Here is a 16,830-nt window from a genome sequence, read left to right on the forward strand (position 1 = left end):
AGCATAGGTAGCACGATTGCCGCCTGGCCGCACAGCGTTGGCGAGATATGACAACGATGTGCCGACGGCCGGGAGAGCCGCGATTAGAGTTAGTCTCGCTGCCCTATCCACACGAGTAGCTCGTGCTATTACTATACGCGGGTTTGTTATGAGTCCTGCGAGCATCCCGAGAGCGAACGATATTCGTCCGTGCGTTACCGTCGAGTCGCTGCGACGCCCGTCCGAACTGTTGCATCTCCACGTCCGAGACTAGACTGCGTCCGTTGTGTCAAGTAATACTGCCACTACTGAGTTGTAAGTACCTGCACTCTCACTCTCTTACGTCGACAGGGTAATATCTCTCGTCTCTCTTTATCGTTCGTCGAAGTGTGCGGCGTTTGCACCTCCGTGTATAGTTACAATTGAATATACATTTCCTTATCTAAACTTCTCGTGTGTTATTTCCTACGATCCGACCTACGCCGCCTCCGCGGGCTCGTGTAAAAACACGTGCATGATCTGAGTCGGCCGAGCCGTGCCTTCCGCACGCCCGACGTTAATTTACAATAAGCAGGGCCCTTCTGGCCCTGGTTATAACACGGCGGAAAAGTATTAACCGAGTGTGATAAATAGTAATAAAATTCAAGTTTTGTTAAGATCTTTTTTCCTACTCTCAATTCCTAATAGGAGTGGAAGTAAAAATTTTTAAATAATAAAGATTTAAAACACGAAAATTACGCATTGGTGTTTAATGGAAGATAAAATTTTGAAACTGAAAATATTAAAAAAAAACTATGACAGTCAAAAGAATAAATTTTAAATTTAAAACAAAAATACTCTCAACTCTTGTTTTTTTATATTTCTTAATCTTCGCGTACAGATTGTGTAACTCATCATTGTGTAGTATCCTCCATTCCCCGGTTTCCTCATCTTTCTTCGGCCCGTATATTTTTTGCAAGACTTTATTTTCAAATACCCTAAAACGGTTGTCCGCCTGCTTAGTGAGAGCCCACGTTTCGCACCCGTACAGAACCACTGGCAGTATTATTGCCCTGTATATTCTTATCATAACGTTTTTAGACAACAGCCTCGACTTAAGTAAATTACTCACGGCGTAGAAGCAAGCATTACCCGAATGGAGTCTCTTATTTATTTCGACATTAATCTCATTTGTATCATTTATGGTCGTACCCAGATACCTGAATTCGCTAACCTTTTCAAAAGTAAAATTTCTAACTCTGAGATCTTCCTCCCCTCTGCAGATGCCTAGTTTATCCATAATCATGTACTTTGTTTTTGATTCACTCACTTCTAACCCTGTATACTCCACCGCTTTTATGAGGATTTCCGCGTTTCTTGCTACCGTTTCTGTACAATCCCCCAGTTATATCCAAATCATCTGCGTAGCCTAGTATCTGCATTGTTCCATTAAGCGTTGCGCCCAGCTGGTTAATCTGCATTTTTCTAACGGCATACTCTAACGTTAAGTTGAATAGCATCGTAGAGAGCCCATCCCCTTGTTTTAAACCGTAAGACCAGGTGACGAATCATTCTACACATCCCCTTTCGGGGCAGTTGTCATCGCTCCCGCATCCTCCTCGGCAGCAGGATTTTTGCCCATTTTTGTAATGTGTGATGAAAGAGATAGATTGAGAGATAAGAGATAATGTGAAGTGTTTTTGTTGTTGTGGTGCTTGCGTAGTGTTTCTAGATGAATGCGTTCGACAGTGTGGGCTCATCACATCCACGCCTGTTCCTATCGGCTGTCCGCGACTGCGTATTCAATTTATTCGCAGCTAATCTTTTTCTCAGGGGCTGTTTCTCTATCCGCAACCTAGTAGTGGTAATAGGCACCCACCCGTCCGATCTGGACGACAACGCCCAAGACCCGCTTAGGGTAGCGGCATTGTAACAGTTTATGATACTATAGATGTACTTATTTTAAAAAGAATTGGAAATTATTCTAATTCTAAAAGTCAATTAAATGATAACAATATACTTGAATTCAATAGCATTTTGAATCCGAATTTTTAATAGTATTAACAAAAAATGTCTTAATGATGATCATAACATTTTTATTGATAGTATATTTTCAAATGAGATAATTTACGCATATCTTTTGATTGTGGTGTTTTTGATATATCATTTGCAGTCGCTATTGTATTTAATATTCACCCATGCAATGTTCAATTTAATAGCAAAAGATTATAAAAAAAATTTATTTTGAAAGAATTGCTGAAATTTCAATTATAAAAAATGTTACTCACGCATTAATATTTCCTGAATTCAGATCAAATTTTAATAATATTAAGGAACTTGAGGTATTATATTATTATTGAAATTTAACTGTTACATTAACATTGAAGTTTGTTCAACTGTATACTGCGTTCAATATTTATTCAAATCTACATTTTTAAAAATGAGTTATATTGATGTGATTTTTAGTATTAGATACAATCAGAATTGTACATAATTTTAAATATTTTGATATTTCAACACTAAAATATGTATGTGTGGGTGCGTGCGTGTCTGTGTGTGTTTTTTTATTTCTCTCTCGGAGAAAAAGGTATAAGGGAAAATCTTAGAAAGACTTTATGGGGTCGTCGAAACACACTGTCTGTCGGATTCACACTGACTTGCGACGTTGCAAACGTCGCAGCCGCTTCGATACGAAGAATCTCGTTCGATGCGGCCAAGCTCTGAGTGCGCGGAAGAAACAAGCGAGTTGGATTGTTGTTGTCGGTGCCAGCCTGACCTCGAGTTCGAGGAACGGGCTGGCTAACCGTCCACGTTAGCGCGAGAGTGAGCATCGTTGGCGCGAGAGTGAGCCTCGTCGGCTCGCGCGCTGATTGGTCCTCCGCATGTCGCGAGCCAATCAGCGGGCGCCGATGTGCGACTCGCTATCCGCGCGGACTGCCAGCCAATCAGGCGCGAGGAAGATGCGCGGGCCCGACGAGCGCGAGTGGAGTGTGAGCGCGAGAACGAGCGGGAAATCGGGGAGTTCTCTCACGACTGTCGACGGAGTACGTTGACGTGCGAGAGAGATACGTGGCCTCCTCTGTTACGAGGAGAATTGGGAGAGTCTCCCGAGGTTGTGCGAGTGTGCGAGAGTGTGAGAGAGTTACAGGTGCAGCGCGTTGGCACGAGCAAGTGCCGTCGCCCGGACGAGCCAGCAACCATCCGTACGAGAGGAAGGAAGCTAGCCAGTCCGCCATCATTGTCCGGAGGACCAGAGCAACCAGCAGCCTTGGCGTGGGAGAGCCGAGGAAGCTAGCCATCACCAGGTGCACGAGAGTCAGGGAGGCGCCAGCGGGAGCACCGACGGACGTCCACCAGGGAGAGAGCGAGTAAGAAAGTATTCACCAAGACGTCTTCTGCGCGAGGCGTCTGGCCAGCGCACGCGAGAGAGAGAGAGAGAGAGAGAGAGAGAGAGAGAGAGAGAGAGAGAGAGAGAGAGAGAGAGAGAGAGAGAGAGAGATTAGATTAGATTAGATTAGATTTATTTGACGTACAATATGTTGTACGATAAATTGTATACAGCAGCAATAGTAGTACAGCAAAAATGTGTATTATGAAAGTATGATAAAGTGAAGATGGGTCAAGCGAGAGTGTGTGAGTGTGTGCGTTTGCGTGAGTGTGTACAGGCGTGTGTGTGTGTGTGCGTTTGAGTGAATGTGTACAAGCGAATTCAAGTGTTTGTGTTTTCAAGCTCAAGAAAGTGCTCTTTAACTAGTCTCTTGAAACCTGAGACAGATGTAGTGTTACGAATGTGAGATGGTAGGTTGTTCCATAGGTATGAGGCGCTGATATGAAACGAGTTCCTCAGCGTCTCCATCGCGAATGTCGGAATATCCAGAGGTATCACCTCCCCCCTAATAGGCCGAAGTGTCACGCGGAAGTCAAAGTATACCAGTACGTATGATGGTACGGCTGTGTTAAACATTTTTCTTAGGAAACAAACAGTGAAATACTTCCTGCGTCCGGCAGTGGTTAGCCACTGCAACTCCCGCCTGTATGGGGAAATGTGCTCATCTCTTCTTACACCATAGATGTACCGAATTACTGTATTCACGAGCCTCTGAAGTTTTAGGTCGAGTTCTTGCGTCAGGTCACAGTATACGAGGGAACAGTAGTCTATAAGAGGAAACAGGAGGGCCTGCACTAAGTGCTTGCGCAACCTGAGATTGGTGCTTTTCCTGAAAAAGTAAAGCCTGTACATTAGTGTGTGAGCACGCTTACACACTTGTGTAATATGTTCCCTCCACGTAACCTTAGAGTCGAGCACCAATCCCAGATTACGCACGGAAGATTCAAAGCTGACCTGGGCACCCCCTATGTTAATGAAAGTGTTAGCTGTTGAGGGTAATGCGTTTATGTAGTAGGGAGAGCCCAGGACAATTGCTTTAGTTTTAGCAACATTAAGTTTTAGCTTATTCTGTGCAGCCCAACCAGTAATCCTCTCAGCATTGGCACTCTTCTTGTTTGATAAAGAATCGAGCTCTTCGAGGTGGCATTGAATGTAAATTTGCAAGTCATCCGCGTAGATGAGATGGAAAACATCGGTATCAAGGCAGAAACCGATGTCATTGATGTACAATGCAAACAGCAGTGGACCCAGAACGGACCCCTGCGGAACGCCGATGTTGAGACGCCGAGGAGAAGAACGTTCGTTATTGTCACCAACGACGGCCTGCTCTCTACCAGAGAGGTAGGAGGCAAACCAGCGGATGACTTGCTTTGAGAAGCCGAAGGTGGATAGCTTTCTCAGGAGCCTGACGTGACACACAGTGTCAAACGCCTTGCTAAAGTCAAAGAGAAGGAGTAGTGTTACTTTCTTTTTGTTTATCCCAGCTCTGGCATCATCAGTTAGCTTAATTAGGCCAGACTGAGTGCTGTGACCAGTGCGGAAGCCTGTTTGAAGGTTATCTAGTAATAGCCTTGATTCAAGGTATTCTGAGACTTGCCTATGCACTAGCCACTCCAGAGCCTTGGAGAGAAAGCAGAGAAGTGTAATCGGACGGTAATCAGTCAGGGCTGTTGGTGAGCTGACTTTGTTGAGTGCGCGCACAAGTGACATTTTCCAGGCAGATGGGAAGCAGGGTTCGCTAAGGGACAGGTTGAAAATATGACTTAGTAAGGGAGCAAGAACCGGCAAAGCTTTTGAGATGACAACCTGTGGGATGCCGTCGCTCCCCCTGGCCTGAGTGTCAAAGTGCGACACCGCAGCCAACACGTCCGATTCCGTTATAGGTTTGAATTCGAAATGTTCCGGGAGGTCAAGACTTTCCAGGGTAACAAGATAATCCTCAACAGTAGGAGCCAGCGGATCATTTGAGATCGCGCTGAAATGCGTGTTGAGTTCATCTGTGGTGAATCTAGATGGTAAGGGGGCCTTGGTGGCAGAAATTCCAAGTTTCTCCAGCTATTTCCAGATCTCAGCAATGTCAGTCAAGGTGGACAGGCGTGAATAGTAATAATTCAGCCTGGCCTCCTCGACTTGTTTGTGAGCATAGTCTCTAGCTAATCTGTAAACGCGTCGATCTGATTCGAGCCTGGAGTCTCTGAAACGCCTGTAAAGTCTATTGCTCTCGGATACAAAGCCACGAAGAGCCGCAGTGTACCACGGGTGACGTTGTCGTCCTGGAGTCACAGTCCGCAATGGAGCGAGGTGGTTGATGGCGTTAGTGAGGTTAGCGTTGAGTAAAGATATGCAGTCGTCAAGTGATGAGGTGGTGAGAGATGACCAGTCACAATCGCTAAGAAAGTCTCTCAGCTTCTCAGCGCTGATTCCTTTAAAGTTTCTGTATGAGTATGTATTTGGTACGTAGCGTGGAATCTGTACGTCGAGAGTGGCCGTGATAAGGTCGTGTCCGTTGATGAAAGGTGCGTCTGTCTTCCAGCATGACTGCAGGCGATCCTGCTCGTCGATTAGGCACAGATCAAACCAGGTGTCAGAACCCTGTTTATGGTGTGTGGCACCATAGGGAACGGACGAAAGGGAGTTCTCATCAATGAAGGCCCTGATGAAATTGGCATCTTCAGATGAGGATAGTTGGTCAGAGTTAAAGTCCCCCATTATAACCTTCGTGGAGTAGTTGTGCATGTGAGTTGTTAGTTCGTTAATAAAGTTAGAGCCTTGGAAAAAAGGAGCATGAGGTGGACGATACACAACCCCCACGAAGATGGGAGAAACTCCCTTGGCCGATATCTCACAAAAGAGGTATTCAGGCTTGCCTGGCTTGCCGGACCATTCACCGTCGGATGTTGAAATAACACTAACCATCAGAGATTTGTGTATATAGAGGGCCACACCTCCACCGTTTCTGTTTCTGTCTCGTCTGTAGAGCAGGTAATCATCCAGCGAAGGGATGGATGTCACCTTCTCGCTTAGCCAGGTCTCAGTAACAGCTATTACGTGGAATAAAGAGCGAGTGGATAAAAAGAGCCTGATCATCTCAATGTGACCCGTGAGAGAGTTCGCATTAAAATGACAGACCCTTAGACCTTCAGACAGAGATACCTTAGAACCCGATGAAGACATGGCGGATGAGCTTGATGGCGGACGTGGTGGGATGAAATGTATGTGTGGCAGCTTCATTATGGAGTGATGTTTACGGCGAGCGGGATCCGAGCTAAAAAATTATCCAGCTCGGCGTCGGTAGTAATGACGGTGGCACGCTCGTTGTCATCGTTGCAGCGGACGAACAGTCTCCCGTCCCTGACGAACGTTCGGCAGCCCTGCCTCCTCTTGGCTTCCAGCCTAGCCCGTGAACGCAGCTTGTGGACGTCGGTGGGGAGTAGCTCATTGATGTTTATGAGCCCTTGGTGGTCAGGGCTCAGAGCTTTGGCCTCCTCCATCACGGTTGCGTCCAGCTCGTTGGTGTGGAGCTTGCGTTTACGAGCTTTGGCAACGACGATTGCTCGTCCTAGTGCATTCGACGAGAGGGTGACGGCCAGTGGTGGCAATCTGCCGTCACTCCTGGCGGTGTTCCGGGGTGCATCGAGCCTACCCATGACCCTGACGGATGCAATATCTCTCCGCAGGACCGTAGGGTCAAGTGCGTTTATGACTGTAAACGCGAGAAGGTGCAGCGAGGTCTCACGGGTGTAGTGCAAGCCCGTGATAACAACAACACTATTTCAGGTCTGCTCCTGCCGTCGTTTGACCTCAGCCAGCTCACTGCGGAGGCTGCTAATTTCCGCAGCGCTGCTGCTGCTGTTGCTGTTGTTGTTATTGTCCTGCTGCAATACTGGGCTCCTCGATGAGAGATCTTGGACTTGCGCCTGCAACTCGGTGATGGTGGACTCAGCATTAAGTATGCGAGTCTTGAGTGCAGGCAGCTCATCGAGGGCCTTTAGGCGCTTCTCCAGCGGGCTAAGACGTTGCTCAATTCTCGAGATCCTCTCCGACACGATGTTTTGTGTCTGGATGGCTTCCGCATGAGCATTGCGGATGTCATCGAGAGCTTCACGAATGTCCTTCAATGCAGCTTCGATGGTTGGTGGTGAGCGAGTTGGTGAAGTACTTCGTGAAGTGCTGGCTGATGGTGGTGCCGATCTCGTCTTCTTCATCCCCGGTTGTTTTGGGGTGGTCTTAGCCGCTGTTGTCGCAGTCACCCCCGCCGCCGATGTTGACCTGGGCCCCGCTTTGGCACCCTTGGCGTCCGCACAGGGAGGACAGGCTATAAACTGCCTATCGTTTACCACGACTGTTTTGATGTTGATGGTGTTCAGACATTTGACGTGATAATGGAGCTTGCAAAAAGCACACCTTTTCGGCTCCTTGTGCTGAATAGGCTGTTTACAGCTGCCGCATTGCCGAAAAGGCACTTCCCCGCTCTTTTCGCCGTTTTCACTCATTTTCGTCGATAACTTACTGGCAGTCGGTAGAGCAGAACTTCGTGATGTGATGTTAAGTTATCGACGGAGTGGTAGATTCGGTGTTATAACTCTTACGGCTAGATGGAGCGTTAGTGTAAAGAGCGAGAAAGCACCGACCTCAAACAATGTGCAGACGCCTTAGAAGTTCTCCCTCGATGCGGTAGATGTCTCCTCGATGTTGATTAGGAGCGGAGAGAGACGCCGTGCGAGCGGGAAACCAAGCCAAGCCGAGCCGAGTAGATTTTGAGGTTAGAAGCCGTGCAGAAAGTTTGTGCAGAAAAGATGTTGAAAATAAATTGCAACCTTCAGCGATTTATATGTCGTCGTAAAGGTTGCAAAAAAGAGCGTGCAACAATCTACAACAAAAGAGGGCCCGAAGGCAAGAAGCGGCAGAAAAGCAGTGCGAAAGTAGGAGCAGAATGAAAAGCTGTCAAAGCGACTCACCAGAGAGAGAGAGAGAGAGCAGTGCGAGAGAAAACCCTATAGCTGCGCGGCTGCAGCAGGTCGGGCTTGCCACAAGCGGGAGGCATAGCCCGCGCGCGCGCGAGAGAGAGAGAGAGAGATCACACTGGCCGCGTGGCGACCGACGAGAGCCGAGTCGAGCGCGTACGTGTGCGAGCGAGGCCGCGAGCGCGTACCACGTGACTACAGGCTACGGCTTGGGGGCTAACGTGCAGACGCGAGAGAGAGAGAGAGAGAGAGAGAGAGAGAGAGCCGTCAGCGGACTGTACCTGGGCCTGTGGTCCGCCGTCTGCTGCACGAGCGTGGCTCTTGTTTGAGCGTCCCAGCGTAAGCCCTGCGTGGCTAAACTGTACGCGGGAGGCACTACAGCCACCGTATTGTAGGGAAGGGCTGGGCGAAATACATGTGCAATAAAACTTAACCATTGTGTGTGATCATTTTCCTCTCTCCCTAGCGTTCTCCCAAACGTGATGTTCGCGGTCAAATCCTACGTTTAGAAAAATCCTGGTGCATGCGAGGCTCTAGGTGTTGCGCACCTGTGTTGGGAGGCACAGCGTTGCAGACTTAACCCAACCCTCTTTTTTCGGCCAGGTAAAAATACACCCAGCCTTAAAAAGGAACGCCCTCTTTGCCTTTATCGACCCTCGGTAAAGGTGCCTAGCTCCATCTTCTATGCCCTTGAACCCCGCGGTACCACCGTCAAGCAATGCTTCGCGCGGGGAGATGGGGGCGAAAGGCTTTCGCCCGCTTCTGGTTGATGTGGTCGTCATTACTAGTCATCCTTTATTGTGTGCGTACCGCACACACACGTACATACTCAGACTATTCGTCTTCTTCTGTCTTCTTCGTCCTTTTTGACTTTCTTGAGAATGTCTGATGCATAATTGCTGATTGCGCACCAGCATGGCCGTCATAATCGACTCAGAAGTTACTCTTATCCAAAGATAACTCTCAAGTTCTTCTCGCTCCTGATGATATCGTGAGCACCCCCAAAAGACGTGTTCGACATCCTCTGTTGCATCCAAACATATTGGGCAATTTGGACGGTTGTCTAGTTTGAACCGATGCAGGTACGCCCGGAAACATCCGTACCCGGTCAAAAACTGCGTGACGTAGTAGTTAACTTCTCCATGTCTTTTTCCAATCCAGTTTTCTATCCTTGGTATAAGGCCATGAGTCCATCGCCCCTTGCCCTTGCCACTAGCATCCCATCTTGTTTGCTATTTAGCCATTGTCTTCTTCTTGCGGCAACCCAACTCCTCTTCTGGCATTTGTTATTCGATCGTCTCCTAGCTCCGAATATATCATTTCTTGCCAACGCTAAAAGGTCAATGGGTAACATACCTGCTATAATGCAGACAGCATCGTCCGATACCGTACAGTAAGCGGACGCGATTATTAGTGCACTTCGCCTGTACACGGTAGTCAACTTTCGTGCATACGATTCACGATTTCATCCGCATCGCATCTGCCCATATTAGGGCTCCGTATAGCATTATCGATGTGGCTACACTGGCTAAGAGTAAGCTTCGATTCTGAGTTGGCCCTCATACATTTGGCATCAATTGTGATAGAGCAGCGCCGACCGGCCATCCTCTGGAGAGACTCAACCCCGACACCTTCGTTCCTCTGCATCGGGTGAGGGAGTCTGGGCTTAACTCAGTTACCTACGTTCCTCAGCATCGGTCATGAGGAGCACTTAGAGATGCTCAACCCTAGCTCCTACGTTCCGCTGCATCGAGCAGAAGAGTGAGAGCTTAACTCTGTGACCCATGTTTATCTGCATCAGTCCAAGAAGCGTTTCGTATTTATTACCTAGTGGCCTTCGTCTAGCAACAGTTTTACTCAGCTGTTTCGCCTTGTCCTTCCCTTCTATTCTCTTCGTAATTTCTAACCTTCTTAATGGTCCTTATGTAGTTGTTTACTGCGCACCAGCTATCCTTCGACGAGCATAGCTGTCATCATTAACTCAGGGGTCACCCTAGTCTGAAGGTATCGCTTGAATTCTTCTCGTTCCATTTCGTATCGCGAACAGTTACAGAAGACATGCTCCGCATCTTCGTTTGCTTCCAAACCTACTAGGCAATTTCGATTATCCTCTATCTTGAAGCGGTGTAGGTAGGCTCGAAAGCATCCATGTCTGCTCAAAAACTGCGTAAGGTAGTAATTCACTTCCCCGTGTCGTCTATTGGTCCAGCCAACAATACGTGGTATGAGGCGGTGCGTCCATCGCCTCTTTTTACTCTAGCCTTAGTACTCCATCGTACATGATGTTTCACAATAATGGACCAAGCACTGGCCCTTGTGGGACCCCTCCGGTTACTTGATAGGTTTTCGTGCCGCTCTCTGTGTCATACAAAAGGGTTCTATCTTTCAGGTAGTCAGACATAATCCTTCTAATATATGCGGGTACCTTTTTTCCGTAGTTCCTCGTCTATCTTGCCCCAGTTGGCTGAGTTAAACGCATTTTTAACATCCAGTGTAATAATAGCACCGTACTTCTTGGATCCTTCATTCCATCTTTTTCCTTCTATTGCAGTTCTGGCGCTGTCGACTACTAAGTTTACGGCATTAAGAGTGTAGCGTTTTTTCCTGAAGCCGTATTGATATTCCGCTAGTCCGCCTGGTTTTTAAATGACTTGGTCCTTTCTAACGCCGATTATGCGCTCTAAAATCTTGCCTGGGGTGTCCAGCATGCAGAGTGGTCTGTATGAGGCAGCTTCTCCAGGTGGCTTATCTCCTTTTGTTAGTAGCACCAGGCGTTACTTCTTCCAGTTCTTGAGAAACGTCCCTTTTTCGAGACATGAATTGTACAAGACATTGGGGCGTGCCTGTATAGCTTGTTTCAAAGCAATATTATGTATGCCATCCAGACCTGGAGCCTTGTTGTTCCCAATTCTTTTGCATACATCCAGTAATTCCTTCGTGGTAATTGTTGGATTGATTTCGTTATTTGCCTTCGCTTCAGAAATAACTGTTACTTCCAGTTCATTCTTCTTCATTACCACTTGATACGGTCGGTCCCAGGGATCCAGCTCAACCTCGTCCTGTAACTCTTTTAGGCACCGTCGTTTATTTTCTCGGATTTTTTTCTTAAGTATCCGTTTAACATCCTTTATTTCTCCATTTACTATTTCTCTACCACGACTAGTCTTGTAGTATTTCTTCCAAGCCCGCTGATTCCGTCTTCTGGTTCGATGAAACTCTTTGCGGGCCGCGTCAATTTCTTTATCCCACCAGTATACTAGCGGTCGTCTATTGTTAGGAGCCCGCCTTGGCATCGTTGCGTCGCAGGCTTGGGTAATATTTGCCATTACACACTCGACCTTATCATTCGCAGATCCAAACAGCTGTATTTCTTCTAGAGCCAGCAGGAATGTCTCCTTATCATAATCCTTCATTTTCCAACCGACTCTATTTGTCGTTGCCCTCCCGTTGGATCTCTGCTTTGATATCCTTATCTCCATTATTATCGCTTGGTGGTGACTATTTGTGTAATGATCGCTTACCATCCACGATCTAATTAAACGAATCAGGCAGCTGCCGACAAACGTGAGATCTATGAGGATCCTGCGTCTCCTCTTTGAAATGTGTAAGAACATCCCTGTTTAGCTAAGACCAAGTCAAGGAGGGCAAATGCTTTTAATAGCGCTCGTCCTCTTTTGTTCGTCCTTTAGCTGCCCCACTCTACTGCCCAAGTGTTAGAATCGCCTGCTATCAGTACTGGTTTTCTTTCTACAGCATCCTGTACTATCCAGTTCAACAGTTGTCTGAATTGTTGTATCGACGTGTTAGGAGAAGCATAGCAGCAGTATATGTGTACACCTGCGACCTTACTGCATACGAATCCTTCATTACGTCTTGTAATTTTTTCCTAGAAAGCGGCGTCTCCGCATGTTTTTATCGCCGCTTTACCAGTACTGTCTATATCCCACAATGGTTTGTCCAGGTCTCTGTATTGTTCACAGACGATGGCTATGTCGATTTCTGTCTCACGGACATACTGGCTCAGTAGGTCCTGTGCAGTCGCGCAGTGATTCATATTCAACTGCACTGTTTTCATTTTGTTCGTCTGTTAGTGGTTTCTACTGCAGCTCAGTAAACTGGGCATGCATAGCTACCAGCTGCGTGGTGACTCTTCCTACCTGTGCCTCCTTTGCAGAGTACACAGTTGGGTTGGTTCTTACACTCCTTCGCTTTGTGCCCATCTTTTCCACATTTAAAGCAAAGCTTACTTCTGTCTTTAGTTACTGTGCAGTTTCTACCGATATGGCCAAAAACTAGACATTTATAACACCTAAGCGGCTCGTTTGTGCGGTAAGGCACCCGGATCCTACAGTTGACCCATCCTATTCTGATCTTCTGTAGCTTAGTCATCTTAGCCGCTATCTGAGCTGGTACCCGTATCACTGCAATCTGCGTGTCACTATACGTCTTTTGCAGAGATCTTATCGTAAAGACTTCTATGATGTTCTCTTCGCCAATTTTTTTCTCTAGTGCTTCTAGTACCTCCTCTTTTGAGGTAAGCATGTCCAGATCTCTCACTTCAATGGTTTCTTCTTTCTGGAGTGCTTTTATTGTGGCCCCTTCCACTAGTACCGCTTTAACTGCTTCTTGGAAGTCCGAGGTTTTGACTTCTTTTGTGCGTTTAAGCTCTATCAGAACATCGCCTGCAACTGTTCTGCGTATTTTACTTACGCTGGTCCCCGGTGTGTTAAGTGACGGAGCCGCTTTCATTTTGGACAAAATGTCTGCATAGCTCTTTCCTTCTGCAGTCTTGATGATTAAATTATCTGGTCTGGGAGGTCTTGCCCGCTTCTGTCCATTCTTGCTGGTCCTGTTCTGGTTTGCAACGCCAGGGACACTTTTATCCTCTTTGCTTGCCTTTTTCTCCTTTTTCTTTGACTTTCTTGTGAAGACTTCATGACATGCTGTCTTTTTAGCTCGATTATCTGCTCTTTGTTTCTTCTATTCCGATCCTGTGGAGTAGTTGGGACTTCCTCCGTTGTACCAGCTTTTCGGGATCTGAGACTTGGGGTTGTCTAGTTTTCCCTCCCCTGTGTTTCCGAGCGCTGGCATTGCAGTAAGTCATCTTCTGCGATGCAGAGATTCTTATAGCTTGCTCTTATGGTTCGGGCAAGGTCTTTCATTTGCTTGTGCTTATTGTGTCTACCCCTGACATCAGTTCATCGATTCTGCTGCCAAGGCGATCCAAATGCACATTCCTTTGCGTTTTGCATGCAGCTTTCTTATCTTTGTCTATATCAACCTCCATTTCCATATCACATGCGTCTCTACATGCAGCAGTGGTCAGGCGATAAACCTCTTCGGCGAGTAGGTGAGTTTGCCCCCTCCCCCAAATCCATGGGGCCAGCGTCGACCACCGGGGCTTTCACCCGATCGAAATCGACGGCGGGACTGGGCAATGTGGCTTGACCCGCTTGGGGTAGTAATGTTATTAACTCACTAACCATGTTTGATTTATCTCAGGGGTTTCTTCCCCTAGCCTGTTTGCTCCGCGGAGCATATTTTATTTCTGCTCTACCCTTCGGCTGGTTAAGGAGACTTTGACAGGCCGATGAGCTTTTCCGTATCCGCCACACTGGGAGAAATGTAGGGGCACTGTAGTCCTAAAACGTGTCGTGCAGCGCGCCGCGTCTCTGGATATGCTGGCCATGCTATGCAGTACGCGAGCGCTCTGTTTCACAAGTGTTGTGGTTGAACAGTCCTCTCTGTTTGGGCGCGTGACTCTCTCAAAATAGGCGCGCGTATCACCCGTATAGGAGCGCGTATCACCCGTGTACCGGACGTATCGCTAGACACTAGGTTAGTGGCGCTGCTCTTCCACTGTTCTCTCAGTGCACCCAGGGACGTGCCACATACGGGGTATCGGCATCCACGCGCGGTGAGTGTGTGTGTCTGTGTGTGTATGTACGTATCTTGTTATGATTTTAGAACCACGCGAATGATTGTAATAAAATTTGACTTTCATATATGTTTTCTGATTCTGAATTTGAAAAACTTTTTTTTTATGTTCCCATATAGCCATTTTTTGAAAAAATATTTTTGCTTTTTTTGATAATATGATTCGTACAATATATTCAACAATAGTGTATCTAAAAGAGTATAAAATTGTCTACTTTTTGCGCGAGATTTTCCAGACTGATCGTTCCGTTCAATTTTTATAGAAACGGTGATTTTAAAAAAAATTAATATCTGTAAAACTAAATCGTTAAACTTTTTGAAAAAATGTATGGCAATAAAAATTGATAATACCTATTTGCTGTAAAACATTTCAAACCATATTGATAACTAGTTTTGGTGCTAAAAATCGAAAACTAAAAAATATATATGTTCTATGTCGTACGATTACGAGAGTAAAAAGGCTTTATTTAAGTTGAAATTTAGGGAAAATATCGATCTTTTGATCAACTCGGCTAGGTTATTTTTGCAGCCTATGAAACCGATTAGTTTTAACGGTATTCGGATTCAAATTCTTTGCCTCTCACCCTGTATACTCTGTGTAACTGAAAATTACTGTTTTTATTAAACCTTCTAACTCGCTAACTAAAGTTCAGAATGTTTTAAGAAAATTTATGATTTTATTAGGTTATGAAGGTGTTATAGTATTTCAAATAATAAGGTCTAAATTTTTTCATGAAAATCATATGATTTGATATTGTGATGGCTGCTCCTTCAGTAAAATAATTAAGATTGAAAGTTTTTTAAAAATCATTTTTATCCTGTATACTTGTACAATTTTGTATCCATTGGAACTATAAATTTTGTTGGAGGAAGCTACGTGCCAAAGAATTGACAGCGGTTTTATAATCTTGAGTCGTATATCAAGATGGCGCGATCTTGACTCATATACCGATATGGTGGGTCAGCAGATGACTCCCGATAAGTGCGTCAGTAATTTCGCCTGTCACAATCAGAAACGTACAACAACATTGATATGTATGATATGCGATGTAGTATATTACTTCAATTGCTTAGTACAAAACAAGCCAGACTTAAAAGTCATCAATGGTAGCCTGATAGTATAAAAATAATGTGCAGAGATCTGTGCATAGGTTTCTGCAGAGATGTCTGCACAGATCTTTGCACAAAATTTGGACCGTATACTTTTGATTTCCAGAATATTCTTAAAAGCAAAAATATAATTTAATGAGTACCTACGTGAGTGGTACCATCTCGATAATGACAAAAAACTCAGGTTGTGAATTCCAAAATTTTTATTTTACAATAATTTTCATAACTAGAGTTTTTTGTTATCATCCAGATGGTAAAACCCATGTTAGTACTCATTATATTATTTTTTTAAGTGAATCTTTCTATAGGCTCGTAGAGTACACGTTTTACTGGGGAGTGAATGGACGAGCGGCGACCGTCACGGCGCCGGTGATGCGACAGACCGATCGTCACAAATGCAGCGGCAGCTTTCCCCTCCACTGCTTGCATGGCTGACACTTGCCCGCGCGCATAGCGTTCATATTCTTCAGCACGCTCTCTTTGCCAAATCAGGCAGACACGTAGCTGACAGCTCTCTCTCCTCACCTTACCGCATCCCCACACTGCTCTTCAAGCGCTGCAAGCAGTTATCGGTTTTTCTCGGCTCTTTTCGCTGAATTTCGGGTCCCTTAATGCGCTCGGCGTTCTCCACCTAGTATAATCTGATGTAAGTCTATGCTGCGTATCCATACGCTCGGCGTTCTATATCTACTAACGTTAGATTGCAAATTAGCAGACCCATAAACTCAGATGTTCACACGTTAGAAATAGCTAAAATATACTCATCTCACTGCATTTTAGAAGATGGTCAAATATGTATCATGTCAGCGATTAACATTTCACCAAATCAAAAGATTACTGACATAATTCAATTTATCCATTGAAACGGCCACGACTTATCTCGGTCCTGTAGTAATTAAATTTATGTAAGAATACAAAATCTATTGATTTTACTATCTGACAAGTCGCGAACATTTATTAATCTGCGTCGTGATTCTGACAACAGATTAAATAGAAAGATTTTAAATTTTTATAATAATTCTTAATTATGATAGTTCAGGTTCGGGATACCAGGTAGTGGAGGTTTATCGCAATAAAGAGATTTTTGTTCTTTGTAACAAAAATAAATATATTCAAATAAATAAATAATAGAATATTGCGTATATCTTGCATATATTCTAAGTATCACAAAAATTAAATGGGTAAATCCGCTTTGATTTTTACGAACAAAAATAAACAGATGCGCGTTTAAGTTGCGTAATCTGATTTGAATCGTATTGTTACAAGAAGAGATTTTATGCAGATACGCTTAAATTTGCGTTATCTGATCGTATTCGAAATTTTACAAGTTTAAATTAGGTAACGAAATTTTTCTAAATTATTTTGACAAGAATTAGAACTTTTCTAAGTCTAGGACTGATACGCTTTATGATGCGATATCGTGCCTAACTCGAAATTTTTATAAGTGTAGAAATATTTGAAAATATTCTAAGT

The 16,830-nt window shown here is 45.2% G+C and overlaps 1 protein-coding gene across 1 annotated transcript in view; it reads left to right on the forward strand.

Moving 5' to 3' along the window:
• LOC103316526 (epidermal growth factor receptor substrate 15-like 1) overlaps nt 1–16,830 on the forward strand; it is a 480,491-nt gene that overhangs the window by 359,311 nt on the left and 104,350 nt on the right. The gene's annotated exons all lie outside the window — the stretch shown is intronic.

The sequence above is a fragment of the Nasonia vitripennis genome (assembly GCF_009193385.2).
Source record: "Nasonia vitripennis strain AsymCx chromosome 3 unlocalized genomic scaffold, Nvit_psr_1.1 chr3_random0007, whole genome shotgun sequence".
In the NCBI taxonomy this organism is placed as follows: domain Eukaryota; kingdom Metazoa; phylum Arthropoda; class Insecta; order Hymenoptera; family Pteromalidae; genus Nasonia; species Nasonia vitripennis.